Source organism: Lissotriton helveticus, chromosome 6, assembly GCF_964261635.1.
Source record: "Lissotriton helveticus chromosome 6, aLisHel1.1, whole genome shotgun sequence".
Taxonomy (NCBI): domain Eukaryota; kingdom Metazoa; phylum Chordata; class Amphibia; order Caudata; family Salamandridae; genus Lissotriton; species Lissotriton helveticus.
Window position 1 is genome coordinate 2,038,902,284 of NC_136067.1, and position 15,119 is coordinate 2,038,917,402.

Here is a 15,119-nt window from a genome sequence, read left to right on the forward strand (position 1 = left end):
CACCTCCCTGCCACCTTTCTAAAATTCACACTATATAAAACTGCATACAAATTTGAGAAAAAAAACTTACCATAAGGAAAGACAAATATATACCCATTTGCTGGCTGATTTGTATAAAGTGAAACCAGAAAACCTGGATAACTCTTGGCTTCGCTGCTTAAACGGTATGATTTTAGGCACATATTTTATTTCACCAACACTTTTCTTCTTCATTATGGTGTATGAAAGCTCTTTGAAATATGTAAGCTCAGAATACTAGTTGTACACAAACCAATTTGACTTGATTTAATACACTATTATGTTGCTCTAGAATACAATGGGGCACATACAGGGTTTACAAGACAATTGTCTTGCCTTTTAGTGCACTAATGGTTTATGTTTAAAAAGTAATGCGTTAAAAAAGTAATTCTCAGTGCATTGCTCTTAGGTGAGATTTGATGTGAAAGCTTCACGTTGCAGAAATGCACTTTTTTAAAACAAAGTTTTGGAGCTGCTTTTTTATATTTTATGTGATGATTGTTGTGTGATTTAGATAGCAAACATTTTCAGGGCTCCACTCGTGCACAGGTTCGAAGATGTGAGCCAGACCATTAGCTCTGCTCTGGCTCGACTCACTGTGAATTTGTTGGCTTGCCCACCTCTGTGCCCCAGGCTCAGGATGGCAGTATCCGTAAACAGTGGTCGAAGTGCATTATCTGCTGTTATCGTGAGCAAATAGGGCGGAGTCAGTGAGTAAGGGGCGCGGTCAGACTTATAGCTAAAACACAACAGAATATTTAGTAACTATTTTGTTGGGCTTTCAAATAAGGTGACCGCATATAACATGCACTTTAAATGAAAAATAAATGAGTTAAACTATTCTGTTGGAAATGGATTGTTCTGCTAGGAAAGTTAGAGCTGCAGGGTCACTGATTTCAATCCGGGTTGGTGCATTCTGAAAGAGTGGTGTTTTTATACTGCTTTGAGGCGCCAGCAAGCACTGTGAATATGTACTTCATTAATTTAAAGCATGTATTACAATAGAAGATAGACTTTACACAATAAAATCTAGGTTGTGGAAGAATACATAAAAAGATAGTGTTCAAATGCTTACAGTGCTTTCAAAAGTTCTATTTTTAGCAATATGCAATATAACTGTACATAGTGCAAACTTTTATAGGGGTTCACGTAAAAGGATTCAGAACTACTAAGTTTTAAAGCACTTCTCGCAAACCATAACTCATTGCCACCATGAAGTTTTAAAGGATTATATTCATTAAGACTTTTACTGGCTCTCAAGCAGCATTTGTATTGGCAGATTAACCATTTGCCAAATGTACTTTTGTTTCAGGTAGCAGGCATCCTGGGGAGAAGACTTGTTTCGGTTTAAGGTATCTGTTCTATCTCTCCGTTCACAGTGGAGGACATCTGCCCCTCCCCTTTCAGCCAGAGTCCACTCAGTGTGGCATTAACCATGTAGGAATGGTGTTTCTTTTGCCAGGAATTGTGAGAAGTGTTGTGGTAAAATTAGAAAAGGTTGGAGTATCGTTCCTATTAAATCCCTTCTGCTTCGCCCTCTGTCTTTAGGGCAAAGTGCATATTTATTTTAGGTCTACCATTAGAGACAGCTCAAGCTGTATCTCCAAACTCACATAATTAAAACATCATAAACAAATACATACATCTACACATACATAGATTGAATTTGGACCTGCATTCTTCATGCACTGGTTTGTTCAGCTGTCATTGATTTTTTTGCCTTTGTCCGACCTACCATGAAGCATGAGGGACTGGGTCAGCAAACTTCAATAATTTGCTCTTTTGCATTGTGACAAATTTTTTCATTACATTTTTCATGATTACGTCTGTATGCCCACGAAATGATAAGTGTACTGCAACGCCTGGGCTGGTGGGCTATTAGTTTACAAATTATGTTTCCTTTATTTCTATTTTCTATTCTTTATTTTTTTTAAAAGTTTTTAGTCATTCTGTTGTGTGAGACTTGTCTTCAGGTTACAGTAATTCAAAACCATTATTTCCTTTCTTTGCATCAACAAGTATCATATTTTCCTGTGATGTGTGTTAACACCTAAAATGATATTTATGGCTGTTCTAAATAGATCACCTTATTAGGAAGTACAAGTACTGTTCCATTAAAATGTTATGCATTTTAAAAAAAAATAATGCATCAATTGCAAGCTTATGGCGACCACATTAGCAGCATGTTCTTTGTAATGCATGTTTGCAATAATGAAAAATTGCACCAGCTTGTCGAGGCCATGCCTATTGGCTTTGCCATTGCTTGTTTGCTCTTGTTTGATAGTTTAGGACTAAGGCTCCCAGTTTTCCGTTTTTACAGATGTTTACAGATAAGTACAGGCGGAAAACAACGTGTTTCCTGTCTGCATTTGTTTTGAAAAGTGGAAAAATACTGAAACTTGTGCTTCTAATGAGTAATATTTCATGCTGTCTGTTGTGAATTTCAAGACAACAGATAGATAGCATGGGTAGTTAAAAAACAGGTTAAGATATCTTTAAATGCAGGCATATGTTAAAATATATGTGTAGTAAATTGGTAATATTTACCTGTGGGTGTAGTGTTTTGCTATATTTGGCTGCTAAATTTGCTAAAACGTGACAGGCGTCCAAGTATGAGCGCATGTTTATTAGTTAAATGGAGATATGCACCAATTTTGACTCCACTTATTCTCAAACCACAAAATAAATATGGAAAAAATACTTCTGTAAATAAAGAGGAGGCAGCCGTATGATAGTGCTGGACTCAGTAAAAGTGCAAGTGTATGTGCCACTTTCAATCGTTCAGTGTATGGGGCCTTATTTAACCAGGGCAATGGAGAGGATGTTGTGCAGCGGCCAGAACTGCGGACTCTTGAACTGGGGATCCAGGTTCGAGTCTCTTCGCAACATCCAGTGATTTTGGGCAAATCACTTTATCTCCCTATGCCCATGGATAGCACCCGATACCCTAACGGGTGATAAGCTGTGCTATTTAAATCTACCAACTTATTGACACTGTAGCATAGATTTTAACCTTATGCGGTTGAGGTCAAACACAATAAAATTGATACTTGTATAGCGCACTACTCACCCGCAAGGGTCTCAAGGCGCTTGTACGAATACCGCTGTGGAACCCATCCTGGCTTTCCCTGTGAGGTGTCCACTCCTGGGCACCCCCAAGGTGGAGGCCAGGGATCCTTAGCGTTGTGGGGGCCGTTGTGGAGATTAAGCAAGCTATTGCCCAGAGTTGCAGAGTGGGACTCCATGATTGGAATAGGCACCGAGGCGAGAATTATCAGGTCCGTGGAATTTTTGAGCCCAAGACCCGCCGAGGCGGGGAATTGAACCCTGGTCCCGGGCTAGACCTCTGCATCAGGGTCTGCCGCTCTAACCATTGAGCCACACCTCTCCACAATACATTACTTTAGTGGCCTCCCCCGTCACAGGCACCTGGATTCTTTCATTACCATGTTGCCCATGGGATGGGAGGTCCCACCAGTTAACTAAACACTTTATTTTGCACTCTGTTCACTGCCACCAGAAAACGGGTTCTCCATCCAATACTCACTGGAAGATCCTTTGTGAATCATCAGAAGGGAATGCTTTTTCTACAGCCTCTTTAGTCACCCTTAATATATTGTTCTGTTTAGGATTTTATTACACAATCGCTGAAATTAAGGGAAAACTATGCATTGTGACCCGCTTATGGCCAATGATTCTCCAGTATTAGGGGTGTCTTTCATAGATTCACATGCTTGAATATTCCCCGTCATCGAAGTGGGAGTCCCACGGTACATAAAAATAGCAATAATGCTAATATATATATATATGTAATAACATAATACATGATAACCTAGAGATAATACACTGAAAAACCTCTACAATGGTTCTTCCATAGGAATACATTATAAGAGAAAAAAAACTCATTTGTAACATATCAGAGTCATTATGTTAGTCCAAACTGCAGCCAATCAGGCTCAAGCACCCTCTAGAACCTTCTCCTCAGAAGCTCAAGCCCTCAGATTTTCTACCGCACGTCGTGTGAAGGGAGTCTCCCTGAGCTCTGCTCAGTTTTCTTCAAGTTTATTACTTCATTTGTTCTTTCTACAAGATGTCAATTAAGAAGTCTTTGTTTAGACCTTGCTCTTCCTGTGGGAAGCTACGTTTGTTTGAAAAGGACCCCCACCAAAAGTGTATTTACTGCTTATATCCAGAACACAAGGTGGCTGACTGTAAATTCTGTAGAGCTTTTCCAGCCAAGACTCTCAGAGACAGGGAAGGTCGTCTTCTTCTGTGGTTGAAGCGCCTTCAGGACAAAGAGGATGTCTTATCAGACGCAGAAAGTTTTCAGTCAGGCTGTTCTACTGTCGCTTCCAAGCGTGGCAGTGTTCAGGAGTTACCTTCTCCTTTTATGAAGAAGAAAAAGCTGTCTTTGACAGTGGCACAAGTACCATCTGTGGCGACGCCCACGAGACCTGGCTCTCCGGCGGCATTTCCAGCCTCTATAAGTGTTGTTACACTTATAACACCGCGGTCGTCGACGGGCTCGTTGACGACCATTCCATCGACGAAGTTGGCTGCGGTGTCTTCGTCGACGACTTCAGTGACGACTACGTCTGCTTCCTCGTCGTCGACGATTGTTTCGTCGGCGTCTTGCACGTCGACGAGAGCTTCTGCCTACTCTGTCTCGTCGACGATCCCAATTGTCTCGTCGGCGAAGAAACTACCGGCGACGAAGAAATCATCGTCGACGGTGAAGGTTCCGACGTCGAGTTCCGCGTCGACGAAGGTCCCGTCGACGCTGACAGTTCCGTCGACCAGCTCGTCGACGACTTCCGTACCGTCGACGAAGAAGAGGACATCCAAGGATTCGTCGACGACGATTCCATCGACGAAGAGTCTGTCGACGAAGATTCCGTCGACGAAGATTCCGTCAACGACGGCACCGTCGACGGCTGAGCCAAAACGCTCGTCGTCGACTATTTTGAAGAAGGCATCGTCTCTGACTGCTCCATCGTCGACGCCCGCTGTCGACACAACTGGCTCGTCGACGTCTACGTCAACACCAGTTTTACCTTTATCTTCAGGATCACGGCCAGAACGAGCAGCATCCACGTCAGTGATGGGTTCTTTCGCCACTATGCCCCTAGTGCCTTTGCCTTCTACGACCAGTTGCAAGGAGTCTACTCTCCAATTGCCACCTCCTACTCTCCAGCCACCCTCACCAATGATGGCTACTGACCACGAAACAGAATCCATTGGGGATGATGATGATGATGTCCTTGGCGATGCACATAGTCCATCGGACTTAATCATTAAATGTCAGGACTCAAGTTCTGAGAATGATGAGGAGGACGTTGACCAGCAAGATGAACAATATGTTCAGGTTCCTATGGCACATTTTCCGGTGTCTTTGTTTTCCAACCTCCAGCACATGCTGGACGACTACAATAGAAGATTTCCTCCGACACCTCAGGGTACACCAGCCCATGCAACATCAGAGACGCCTGGCCCTACTCACCCTCAGCACTCTACGGAGCCAGAACGACCCCGTCCTGCTGTTCCCACAATTTCACATCATGTTGCTGCGGATGAGGCGGAGTCGGATAGAGAGGAAGGGGAAGTACCCCAGGATACTGATGAGGACCAGGACCCAAATATGGCAGACTTCGATGATTATCGAATACAGACGCCCTCTCCTCAGCAGGCAGACGCTGGTGATTCACCTCCGGTTGACATCGCTAGCTTCCATGTTTTGATGAATAAAGCGGCGGACCGCTTTAAACTTCCGAGAGCACAGCGACAGGAAGACTGTTTTCTCTATGATTTCAAAAACCAACCTTACAAACAAATCCACACCATACCTATTATCGAATTTGTATGGAAAGAGGGTATAAAGATCATGCACGCTCCTAATTCCTTGCCTGCTCAACTCCCTCGTCTGGAGAAGAAATACAAAGCTCCAGTTGGATCCCCCGCTTGTTTGCTTTCGCATCCTAAGCCAGATTCCGTGGTAACTCAGGCGGCGCAACGACGATCACGTAACCCTGCGACTCCCATCACCACTCCACCTGATAGAGAGGGTCGGCGTTTGGATGCAATTGGGAAAAAAATTTCATCCATGGCGTCTACGTCAGTCCGTGCCGCAAATGCTTTGGCCATTTTGGGTCGTTTCGACCGGCAAATGTGGTCGGATTTTTCTGCCCTGGTATCCCTAATTCCAGAGGCTTCCAGAGCGGAGGCGCAACAGATCCTTCAAGATGGCATGAGGGCATCAGAAGAGATGATCGACTGTGCGATTGATGTGGCAAGTACTGGTTTCCGTATCCTTGCCAGTGCTGCGGCGCTCCGCCGTCAGGGTTGGCTTAAATCCACATCATTTAGACAGGAGGTACAGTCAAAGATACTCGACATGCCATTTGACGGTGAGTCTCTCTTCGGCTCTCACATTGATGAGGCACTTGAATCAATAAAGAAAGTCACCGATACGGCAAAGTCGCTGGGATCCTTGCAATTCAAGAAGCAGCCCTTTCGTGGTGCGCGTGGACGAGGTTCGTCTTCAACCACTTTTCGAGGAGGACATTCTCAGTACCGCCAGTACAATCAAGGAAATCAGCGTTACTCCAACCAGCAGTCTAATCGACAGCCACAGTCTAAACCCTATAGAGGAAAATCCAATTATAGGGGCTCCACCAACCAACGACAATGACTTTCAGGTTGCACACGGAGTTGGAGGGAGAATCTCGCAGTTTTATTCCCAATGGTCTCTGATAACATCGGACCAATGGGTATTAGACATTGTACGCAAGGGTCATGCCTTGGAGTTCCAGATTTTCCTCCAAATTCTCCTCCATCAGGTCCGCCACCTCCCCATTTCGAGGAATTGCAACATCAAGTTCGTCTTCTAATAGAGAAGGGTGCAGTCGAAGTGGTTCCTATATCTCAGCGAGGGACAGGTTTCTACTCACGGTTTTTCCTCATTGTCAAGAAGACGGGGGAGTGGCGGCCCATTCTGGATTTAAGAGCACTCAATTTCTTTCTAAAACAACAATCTTTCCGCATGCTGACATTATCGGAAGTCTTGCGACTTCTCTGCAGCGGAGATTTCCTAACAACAATAGACCTGCAAGACGCCTAATTTTATGTGCCAATTCTCCAACAGCATCGCCAATTTCTGAGGTTCAAAGTGGGGCACATGCACTACCAGTTCAAGGTGCTACCTTTTGGCCTACGATCGGCACCTCGTGTCTTCACGAAAGTTTTGGCCCCGGTCATGGCTCATCTGCGTCTTCAGGGAGTGCAAATCTTTCCTTATCTGGACGATTGCCTTCTGAAATCTCCATCTCCTCAACAGCTGGCTCACGACACAGATCTCTGCCTGCAGACGTTCGAGTCACTGGGTTTGACCATCAACATGGACAAGTCACACCTTGCTCCGTTGCAAAGAAGAAACTTCCTGGGAGCGATTCTAGACACGGACCTGTCAAAAGCCTTCATCTCTCAAGAACGACAGCAAAAGATAGTCCGTCTGGTCACCCTCATCCGTTCAAAGCAGTCAGTTTCTGTGCGGACGTTGAAGTCGTTTCTGGGGATGGCATCGTCCTCTATCGGCCTGATCCCGAATTGCAGGTTGCGCACTCGCCCTATACAGGAGGAATTGGACCTGCAATGGCGCCAAGTGTCAGGGTCTTTCAACGACCTAGTGCGAGTCTCATCCCGCATGAGGGACAGTCTGCTTTGGTGGAAACAACCATCCAATCTAGACAAGGGAACTTCATTTCTAGTCCACTCCCCGGATCTAACGCTGACCACAGATGCATCCATGGAAGGTTGGGGCGCTCATCTCCTAGACCTTTCAATCAAGGGCAAGTGGACGACGGCACAGCGAACCTGGCATATCAACAGGCTGGAGTTGATGGCGATCTTCCTAGCGCTCCGATCCTTTTTGCCCGTAGTGCAGGGAAAGTCTGTGCTGGTGCAAACGGACAACACCACCAGCATGCACTACATGAACAAACAGGGCGGCACAAGATCTCAGCCACTGTCTCGACTAGCTCAAAGGATCTGGGATTGGGCTCTTCGTCATCAAATTTCTTTAACGGCGGTCCATCTGCCGGGGGTATCAAACATCCTTGCGGATTCTCTGAGCAGGTCCACGTCATCCACTCACGAGTGGGAATTACATCAACCTACTCTGGACATGGTCTTCCGCCGTTGGGGTCATCCCATGATAGACCTTTTTGCAACCCCACTAAATCGGAAGTGCCCCGCCTTTGCGAGCTGGCATCCCCATCCAGAGTCCAGCGGAAATGCCCTTCTCATAGATTGGAGCGGCCTGTTTGCTTATGCATTTCCTCCAATCCCGTTGGTGCCGAGAACGTTGTGGAAGATGCGCAGGCAATCCTGCCACTTGATCCTGATCGCCCCTCGTTGGCCCAGACAGGCTTGGTTCTCAGAACTTCTTCTGTTATCCCTATGCGCTCCCATTCGTCTGCTTCCACGTCCAGACCTCCTGACGATGGACGAAGGTCAAATTTGCCATCCAGACCCAACCACGCTTCAGTTATGGGCATGGAACCTGAATACATCGAATTCGCAAATTTAGATATGCCCCAGGAATGCAGAGACATTTAAGCTTCTGCTAGAGCTCCATCAACCATTAAAGCTTACAAGCTAAAGTGGAAGCGTTTTTGTCATTGGTGTACTGCATCCGGTGTCCATCCAGTCAACTCCACTCCGGAGCAACTTTTGCCTTTCTTTTTGAGCCTCGCTCAGTCTGGTCTCTCTCATGCCACCTTGAGAGTCTTTCTGGCAGCTATTTCGCATTTTCGACACGATGGTTCAACGTCTCTCTGCTCCTCCAGAATAATCAGACAGTTCTTTAAAGGTCTCTTCAGGAAGTTTCCTCCTATTAGGCGACCTCCTCCGGCATGGCACCTCAATGTGGTCTTGTCACAGCTTATGAAGCCTCCTTTTGAGCCAATTCACAGGATAGACATCAGGTTTCTTACCTGGAAGGTTGCATTGCTTTTGGCCTTAACATCTTCTCGTCGTGTAAGCGATCTTCACGCTTTCACGATCAAGCCTCCGTATTTACAATTTAAACCCGATGGAGTGTCTCTTCGTACCAATCCCTCGTTTTTGCCAAAAGTACCTACTGATTTCCATTTGAACGAACCTGTCTTCTTGAAGACTTTTTTCCCGGATCCAAGATCACCGGCAGAACAACGACTACATTCCTTAGACATCAAACATTGTCTAAAGTTTTACATTTCCAGGACTGCCCCTTTCCGCAAATCCGATCAACTATTTGTAGCATATGGAAGAATGCGGAGGGGACACTCAGTGACAAAACAAACAATTGCAAGATGGCTCTCAGCAGCCATATCCTTCTGTCACCAGCAAGCTGGCAAGCCTTTACAGTGTTCAGTGAAGGCACATTCGACGAGAGCGATGGCGCCATCCACCGCTTTGATTGCTGGGGTGCCTCTACACCAGATTTGCTGGGCGGCGACATGGTCAAGCAGGCACACCTTTACCAGACATTACTGTTTGGATTCCATCAATGAAGCGGATACCGCAGTGGGGCAAGCAGTGCTTCGTCATCTTTTTAAATAAGGTGAGCCTCTGTTCCCTCCTCCATTTCTTTCTGTGATTGCTATATGCTTTTAAGCTGTATTTTCTTGTCTTCCAGTTTGGAGAATGTGTTAGCAATTCCAGCTCAGGAGGTTACGGCTATCTATTCTATTCAAGCATGTGAATCTATGAAAGACACCCCTAATACTGGAGAAGAACAATTGTTACTTACCTGTAAACAGGTGGTTCTCCAGTATTGGTGTCTTTCATAGATTCACATGCGACCCACCCTTCCTCCCCTCAGAGGCTCTCTTTTCCTCATACGCTATTATTACTAGTGCTACGAAAATCTGAGGGCTTGAGCTTCTGAGGAGAAGGTTCTAGAGGGTGCTTGAGCCTGATTGGCTGCAGTTTGGACTAACATAATGACTCTGATATGTTACAAATGAGTTTTTTTCTCTTATAATGTATTCCTATGGAAGAACCATTGTAGAGGTTTTTCAGTGTATTATCTCTAGGTTATCATGTATTATGTTATTACATATATATTAGCATTATTGCTATTTTTATGTACCGTGGGACTCCCACTTCGACGACGGGGAATATTCAAGCATGTGAATCTATGAAAGACACCAATACTGGAGAACCACCTGTTTACAGGTAAGTAACAATTGTTCTTCCCTGTCACTTGTATATACAAACGAGGAGAATATTTAGTGCTGGCCTGATTATGATATGATTTCACGGTGAAATTCTTTTTTAGCCTGTTCTGCACTTTTATGAAGGAGAGCCTACAAGGGAGAGACAGTAGAGAGAGACTAGATATATTCTTTCTGATTTGCTGTGATGAGAGAAGTACACTGTAAGCCATGTATCTTAGCAGTATTTGCACTTTTATACAGGATACATTTGATAATAAAGAGAGGTTAGGCATCCCACTTTTAAAACTTTGTGGTATTTTACTTTTAGGTACTGTACGTGTTTGTAGTCCCGTTTGTTAATATAAGGGTGGACACGGGCAATTAAGGTAAAGCTGTACCAAATGTATCTTTGCACTTGTGTATTCTTGCACACGACTGTCCTCTTCACAGAAAGATTTTGTTATCTGCTTTTGAAACCATTTTTATCATGATATTTTATCTCTTGCTGTGAATTTTAAGGTCTGTTATGGGCTGAATAAAGTATTTTGAAGTTGATACTACTACTCTTTGCTGCATACTTTTCAGTGTCATATGCAAATCGGGCACTTGGGGATATGAATTTGGATACTTGCTAGTTGGGTAGGCTGGGGCTCGGTAGTGACCTTGGTCCCTCTGAGAAGGCTCCTGGGGGGTCTCCCCAAGTGTGGGGCAGATGTGGCATTCGTTTAAAGCGCTTTTGTGATTGTGTATTTCCTCTTTGAGATGTTTGATTTGGTTATGTTGATTTTTCTGTTGGTTTTTGGATTGGGATACATTTCTGTATGTCACTGCCAATTAGAGCTGGGCAATCTGGGAGGAGGTGAGGTTTGTGTTCTGTTTATTGGTTTTCTTACTTGCCGCCATATTACTGGTAAGTTCACTGATCAGGCTAATGATGTGCAAAGTATGTGTGCTCTGTGGTTTGGTGTGTGAGGATTCAAGATATTCTGGTTGATGAGGAATGAAACCCCGAAACCAGTCCGAGGATGCTTCATTCTGGTCCGGGGAGGACCTGGCTTGGCAGTTCGGGTTGGACTGTTCCCATGAGCTGAAAAAGTTATATAGGGGTTCTGCCCAAATGACCCTCCAAAACCAGGGCTAGGTACATCACAGGGATGGAAAAGTAGAACAAAGGGGATGTGGAGGGATAAATTAAAAAAAAAAAAATTTCTCACAAGATATTTAATTATCTTGTAGTGTACAATTATTTGTCAAGCATTTAATTTCACAAATTTACAAACACAAATATACGCATCACAGGACAAGGTGGCACACAACATAAGAAAAAATGATGAATAAGTTATACATATTTATCTATATACATCATACAAGTACATTATATACATTACATATAAACAAACCTGGTGTACCCTACAAAAAAGAAAAATAATATGGAATCAACTATATTCACAAAACCTTAAAGTGATGTAAAGCTACAAAGGAAGTCCTCTCAGCGCCTAAGTTATAAATTATTTATGCACAATAATATAAAAGAGAGAAGGCGCCAGAAATGAAACACAAAAATCAATGTAAGGGGACTCCTTAGAATGGTGTCGACGCAGTCGCGCCAAATATTTCTTTAGGCTTCATCAGGACACGGGTACTTAAAGGACCTGCCCACAGGACAGGGGATCCTAGATAGACGAGGCAACCTCCTAGCCTGTTGTACACATCCCAAACAAATGAGAGCGTCCACTCGAATGTCCAAAGTAGCGTCAGCCAATTCACACGGGGTATAAGTGTATTACGTTAAGCTCCTTTACAAAGTAACCTCAATGAACGGAACCATGGCACATCCAAGAAACGAAACACTCGGACCAGCACCCATCCGTGAAGACTGTTCCCATGAAGCACAAGGGTCAAGACTGATTTGCATATGGCCAGGTCCAGACTAGGATGGCACGGTGAGCAAAAGAATGATGGATTTAACCCAGATTTCTTGACTGGGGGTAAATGTTTTGATTTGTTCTGCATTCCATCCATCAATTGCGTGTCTTTTGCTTTGTGGTACCCTAAGCATCCGGTAGGGGGAAATACTCAGCTCTCACTCCAAAATAAGGATGCTGGAGACGCCATCTGGGTAAACCTCATGCCCCAAAGCCATCCATTATGTCAAATGGGTGAAGACTGAATTATTAATTTTGGTGACAAAGTCAATAAAATCTTAATTAGGGGAGGGTTTAATTTGTTGATAGACCGATGTCAAGGTGGTATTTCAGGGGGTATGTGCTTTAGTATGACATACCACTTGTGTGATAGAGACGTTTTAAGTATGGATTGTAAAATAACTTAAGGGTGACCTACCAGAGACCCTGAAGTTATGAAGGAGCCATATACATTCTTTAGCAGGCCACTTGAGCACTGCCAAACAAGCCATAGTGCCTTCCATGCTAGATTACTGCAACATGCTTTTCAAGCGCCTCAAGGATTTCAGATCGTAAAATTAACCCAGAAAGCTGCAGTCAAACTAGCTTCAAGATCCGGAAGTAATCTGCCTCTTCCTTCTTTAAAATCTTTATTCGGTCACTTGGTAGTGATCATAGAAGCACATAATTACTACACATTTTATACAAGCTACAAATACATACAAGACAACTCGTAAAAGCAATTATAGATCAAAGTGCCCAGTGGTTCTTTTGTAAACATTATATCCGGAAGTGCAAAATATTGTTGACAGATTCATTATTTGTCAGTCTACCATGGGGCTTTCTCTTTCTCATGCATGCCCATAAAAAAGTGGCTCCAGAAAAGCAGACAAATGGATCTAAAAGAGATTTAAAAAAAATACAAAGCCACCCTACACTGATTAAAATTATACTGCCTTAAAATTGGGAGAATTAGAGCTTTTCTTTCTGTCTGATAACATTTACAGAACAAGACATGGTGAAGGTCAGTTTGGGGCGAGTAATTGTCACAAGGACATGGAATCAAATCTTTACGTTTAAATTGCTTCTCCGGGTACCTTAGCATCAGGGGAATGAAGTTCATGCGAAAGCGAAGAAGAATACATTTGTGTTGGCTGGACGCAGTACTAGATAAGTAGGAAAAACAACCCTCTTTTCTTTGGGGATGAGATTGTATACAATTAACCTTTTTTATTGCCAATTCTTTTCTTTACGGATAGAAGTTGCCCTCAGCATGATCACCTCAATCATTTTCTGTTTAGAAACCATTTTACAGGATGTAGGTACCCTAAATAGATCACCCCGCCCAATTGCGCTCCATTACACTTCAACGTAGCTGAGCCAACCAATCCTGTTAAAGTGCTCCTGTTTCAAGCAGTCAGCAATTATGCATTGGGTAAAATTTACAGTAGACCTGCGCCATATTGAAAACCAGAGGAGAATTGGGGCCAATCTAATTGAGTCAGCTATATGAGGCAGACCCAATTCACCGTGTAGGATAAAATTGAAGAAGGATTGGGGAAGCGACACCCTATTTTTAAAAAAGGTATCTTCAAGCTTTTGAAGTTTCTCAATCTTGGCCATCCCCAAACTCCCGCCCCGTACGTCACCACTGCTTTTGCAGCGTAAAACTTTTTCATGGGGTCCAGGGGGCTTGTACCCAGCTTTTTGGAAAAACCCTTAATAACTTGGAGACTTCTTTCCATACCAAGGGCTCTGGCTTACCAGGTTTTCCCAGGAATGATTTTTTATCAAATAAAACACCCATGTATGTAAGCAAATCTATTACCTCGATTTTCTTTGTTCCCAGGTGGAAGCGGAGGGAGGGGGTGTGTTCGAGCCTCCAGAAGCTCCAGCCATGATAATAAAAGATTTCGACTCATTCACATTTAGGTCTAGTGAGGTCATGAATGAGGCATACGTTGTTATCAGGCCTTGTAGGGCCACCCCAGTCCTAGCAATTAGCACAGCATCTTCAGCATATGCTAATATTGGAAGGGAAGTGCTGTGAAAGATGGGCACGTTCTGGGGGGGAGTCAGGGCAGCGGCAACCCCATTTGTGTACATGGAAAAAAGAAAAGTGGCGAGCACACATCCCTGCGTGACTCATTTCTCGATCTTGAATGGACGAGTGCATTCCCCATTGACGCCATCCTAACACAGGCTGTGGCGTTGTCATATAGCTGACGGATGAACAGTAGTTTTGGTGGATCAATCCTCATCTCTTCCATCATGGGCCACAGCCTGTGATGGGAGACCCAGTCAAAGGCCGCTGTGAAGTCCATAAAGGCCATAGAGATCTTCCCACCTTTCCCTTTGGTCTATTTATCAATACATAATAAGTTGAGGCATTGGTCAACTGTTCCTTTCCCCTTCTGGAAACCATATTGGGCCTGCATCAGGACGTTATGATATTGGGCCCAGACCTCCAGCCTAGCTAATAAGATACGACCCATGAGCTTGGCTGTGGTGTCCACTAGAGAGATGGGTCTGTCGTTCTTTGGGCTACTTCTATCCCCTTTCTTGTAAATCAGGACTATTATACTGTTCTTCCAGGATTGAGGGGACCCTCCATCAATATGCTGTTAAATACGTTTGTCAGTAGAGGGGCCCACAGCTCATAATTATCTTGAAAAAAATAAATCGGCACCCGATGTGGGCCCATAGTCTTCCCAGGGACGCAGGCCTTCAGCCCTTTTATAACTTCACTTGGAAAAAATTCCAGGGACCCTTGCGAATGGTGGATTGCCTCAGCAGGCGGGGTGGCCTGGGGATATTGTGACCAAATATGCCTTCAAAATATCCCACCCAGGCATCCTCACTCACATGCACATCCAAAGACGGATCCTTGGGGTCTTTAAATTAGGGAGCATATAACTTTCCAGAAGTCTCTAATGCTCCCCGAATTTGCGGCTTGCTGTAATTCGTCCCAAGCGTCCTTCCTAATTTCCTTCTCTTTCCC

At 44.2% G+C, this 15,119-nt stretch overlaps 1 protein-coding gene across 9 annotated transcripts in view; it reads left to right on the forward strand.

Annotated features, from left to right (window-relative positions):
- MAPRE3 (microtubule associated protein RP/EB family member 3) overlaps nucleotides 1–15,119 on the forward strand; it is a 692,788-nt gene that overhangs the window by 366,490 nt on the left and 311,179 nt on the right. For 2 of the 9 annotated variants that reach the window (XM_078650048.1, XM_078650050.1), the window contains one exon: nucleotides 1,331–1,370. The exons of the other annotated variants lie outside the window; for them this stretch is intronic. The gene's annotated coding sequence lies outside the window, so the exon portion shown is untranslated. The remainder of the gene's footprint in view (nucleotides 1–1,330; nucleotides 1,371–15,119) is intronic. 9 annotated transcript variants of the gene reach the window in all.